The sequence below is a fragment of the Chiloscyllium plagiosum genome, chromosome 35, assembly GCF_004010195.1.
Source record: "Chiloscyllium plagiosum isolate BGI_BamShark_2017 chromosome 35, ASM401019v2, whole genome shotgun sequence".
Classification (NCBI taxonomy): Eukaryota; Metazoa; Chordata; class Chondrichthyes; order Orectolobiformes; family Hemiscylliidae; genus Chiloscyllium; species Chiloscyllium plagiosum.
The window spans coordinates 30,184,050-30,188,203 of record NC_057744.1 but is presented as its reverse complement, the minus strand read 5'-3'; positions in this window follow the sequence as shown (position 1 = coordinate 30,188,203).

Genomic DNA, 4,154 nt, shown 5'->3' with positions numbered 1-4,154 from the left:
CTCCTTTAACAATCTTATATTTCTCAATCAGATCAGATCAGGAACACAAGGTTATAAAAATTAAAAAAAACACTGTCAGGTGAAAATATTCTTCAAACAAAGAACTACCATGGCAAGGAATGGATTCATGGGGGTGGTGAAGGCAAAACAAACAGGACGCATTTAAGGAAGAATGGGGCTCAAGGGTCTCAATGTAGATCTAAGCTACAGAGACCAAATGGCCATGATCTGAATGGGACAAAGCTGCAGAAACATCAGATCAGACTTGCAAATGAAAGTTAGATTTCTGAAGGCAGAGAGGCAAAAATAATTCGCACATTTTCATTGTTATTACATTATTCATATAGATAAGATGATTAGCAAAGGTATTTCGCCTAAGGTGGGACAGTTCAAAATTAGGGGCATATTTTTGAGGTGACAGGTGCAAGACTTAAGAGGAATCTGAGGGGGAGCTTTTTAAACATGGAGAATGGTGCAGAGATGGAAGGAATTGTTAGAGAAAGCGGTAGATGCAGGTACAGTTATAACATTTAAAAGACATTTGGACAGGTGGAAGAAAGGCAAGTGAGGTATCCCAGTGGCTCAATGGTTAACCAGTGCCAGCGACCCAGGTTCGATTCCAGCCTTGGACTGTCTGTTTGAAGTTTGCACATTCTCCCCGTGTCGGCGTGAGTTTCCTCCTATAGTCTAAAAATGAATCAACGAGTATGTATAAATTAGAAGTACACATTAAAGCGGGAAAACATGGGTCTGCAATTCTGCCGCTGTGCTAATGGAACCGGTTCTGAAATGTAAACATGGCGCAGCGATGCATTGACACAGATCTCCCACAACCCAAACCACAGAAACACCAAAATGCAGAAGCGGCTTCTGCGGAGAGATTACAAAAAGCTGACACTCAAACCCAGGAAGCCAGTGAAGGGTGGATCGCAAAACGTTTCAAAATATGAAATGACACAGATTAAGTAACCCTGGGATAGTTACTGCAAGACCAGTCAAGCACACAGGGCCACAACAGCTTAAGTGGAAAAAAAGAAATTTCAGCTCTATCAGGTGAATTTTCTTGACACAAGATCTGGAGATATTTTAAAATGGACAGGTTCAAAAAAAGTCAAAAATCACTTGCACAGATATAATGATGGAAAAGTTTGACTCTGATGGAAAGAGGTCAAAAACAGCGAGCTTACTTGTTGCTAATTACTGACTTCACTCGGTAGGATTTTGTCTTTTCCATTTTGTTCTCTTCAATCCTATTGCTGCAATTTGGCCTTTCCAGTCAGGTCTTTAATCAATCTGTTCAGTGATATTATTAGATACCTCTGGAGCAGATGAGTGGGGTCTTTCAAACAACAAATCCTACATTCTAATCATATGAAATGAGTTTTTGGAGTACTGCCCAAGAACAGATTGCACATTCTCCCCGTGTCTGCGTAGGTTTCCTCCGGGTGCTCCGGTTTCCTCCCACAATCCAAAAATGTGCAGGTTAGGTGAATTGGCCATGCTAAATTGCCCGTAGTGTTGGGTGAAGGGGTAAATGTAGGGGAATGGGTCTGGGTGGGTTGCGGGTCGGTGTGGACTTGTTGGGCCGAAGGGCCTGTTTCCACACTGTAAGTAATCTAATCTAAGTAATCTAATCTAATCTCATCTCAACACAAGGACTCCTTTTCTGCCCCTACAGAAAATGTATTTGAGGTGGAAAATTCTGTTAAAACTCAGAGCAGCCATATTTCCAAAGCATTGTCTACCCTGGATGTAAAAAGGTCATGGAGAGGGAGAGGAGAGGGAATCCCCTCCATATCCTGCTCGTGTTGCTAAATCAAGATAATTGGCCATTTACCCAATTGTTGTTTGTAGGTTTTTGCTAAGTGGAAATTGGCTGAGCTCCTTCTGTGCATTATTGCAGGAACTCTACCATAAACACAATGAATTAGCTGCAAAGCCTTTTAGATCATTCAGAACACTTGAAAAATGTTGGATAAACACAAAGGCAAAATTGATCGGATACAGGAACTCAGAAAAAATGCAAGATGCTGAGCATTATCGAGGCAGTACTGGTGAAGGGAGAAAGTTATTTCTTTAGGTCAATGGCCTGTCATCAGAACTGAAAACCACTAAGACGAAACAGGTTTCACACACGAACAGAGACATAGGGAGAGGGGCAGAAATGAACAAAGACAGAGTTCAGTGATACAGTGGAAGAGAGCTGAAAAGATAATGGCGCAGTCAAAATGCGGTGGTAATGGATCATGTAAAAAGAGCTGGTTTAAATGCTATGTCAATTGTCATAAAAATTCACCCGATTCACTAATGGGTTTGAGGGAAGGAAATCTGCCATCCTTACCCAGTCTGACCTACATGTGATTCCAAACCCACTGCCTTATGGTTGACCCTTAAAAGCTCTCTGGACAATTCGAGATGGATAATAAATACTGGCATAGCCAGCAACACCTGCACCCCATGAACGAATAAAACAAGTTGGAGGCAGAGGTCATAGCAGAATTGCTATGCAGAATTCAAATGACTGGCAATCAGAAGCTCAGTGTGAAGACAATTAACTTCAGATGCTTAACACTGGTTGTGACTCTGTCAACCCAAATGCTCTTTCTTTATTTATTTAAATCAAGTGACATCTGTCCAGTTCCACTAAATATTTAATTTGAACAGTGCATGTTGCATTGTGTTCCTGAGCTCATCTGAAATTGTCATAATTTTAACAGAAAAAAAAATCAAAAACAATAAGAGAGAGGGAATTAATTGCAGTTGATTGAATTCCTTAATTGATTCACGTACTTCATTTCATTCCTGGTGTGGATTATATATAAATATATAATATATATATAAAAACTTCATAACTCCAAAATGATGTACCAAAACTAAAATTGGCCCAAGAGAAGCTGTAAATGTGCCAGATAGAAGATTATCTACTTGAGAATTTTTATGTTTTAAATAAAAGCATAAATTGTTTCAAAAGGATAATTTTTATTCTCGATTTGAAGCTTAAATTCAGAAAATATTGCATTAGTGCTTAATTTGCCAACATTTCTTGAAAAGCTAATTCTAAAAGTTCAATTCTTCCCTTGGAAGAGATTTCAATTTGTCTCTTTAGTTCATTGTCTTTGCTTTATTTCGCTTTGCATATTTGATTTGGTATCTTAAAAAAAAACCTTGTCGTGGCCACATTTCCCTGCTCAGCAATTGTCTCCAGCTTCAACTCATTTATCTCAACTGAAATCTGCATCCACATGAAACTTTGGAAACTGAGAAAGATATCCAGAATTTCTTGGCCTGCTGTTCCCACCATATCCTCAAATGTACCTTCAATGTCATGTACCATGACATGCATCATACAAGGGAGCAGTCACCTCGTTAGGGGTTTACTACAGGCCCCCCAATAGCAGCAGGGAGATGGAAGAAAGCATAGGTCGGCAGATTTTGGAAAAGTGTGGACGTAGTAGGGTTGTTGTAATGGGTGACTTTAACTTTCCAATTTTGATTGGAACCTCCTTCGAGCAAAAGATTTGAATGGAGCTGTTTTTGTAAGGTGTCTTCAGGAGGGTTTCCTAACTCAGTCCATTGACAGGCCGACGAGGGGAGAGGCCATTCTAGACTTGGTGCTCGGAAACGAGCCAGGGCAGGTATCAGATCTTGTGGCAGGAGAGCACTTTGGTGATAGTGACCACAACTGCCTCACATTCTGCAGAGCTATGGAGAAGGAGAGGATTAGGCAAAATGGGAGGATATTTAATTGGGGAAGAGGAAACTATGATGCGATTAGACATGAGTTAGGAGCCATGGATTGGGAGCAATTGTTCCATGGTAAAGGCACTATAGACATGTGGAGACTGTTTAAGGAACAGTTGTTGCGAGTGATGAATAAATATGTCCCTCTGAGACAGGCAAGAAGTGGTAAGATAAAGGAAGCTGAAAATGTGTTGTTGGAAAAGCGCAGCAGGTCAGGCAGCATCCAAGGAGCAGGAGAATCGACGTTGCGGGCATGAGCTCTTCTTCAGGAATGAGGAAAGTGTGTCTATCAGGCTAAGATAAAAGGTAGGGAGGAGGGACTTGGGGGAGGGGCGTTGGAAATGCAATAGGTGGAAGGGGGTTAAGGTGAGGGTGATAGGCCGGAATGGGGGTGGGGGCGGAGAGGTCAGGAA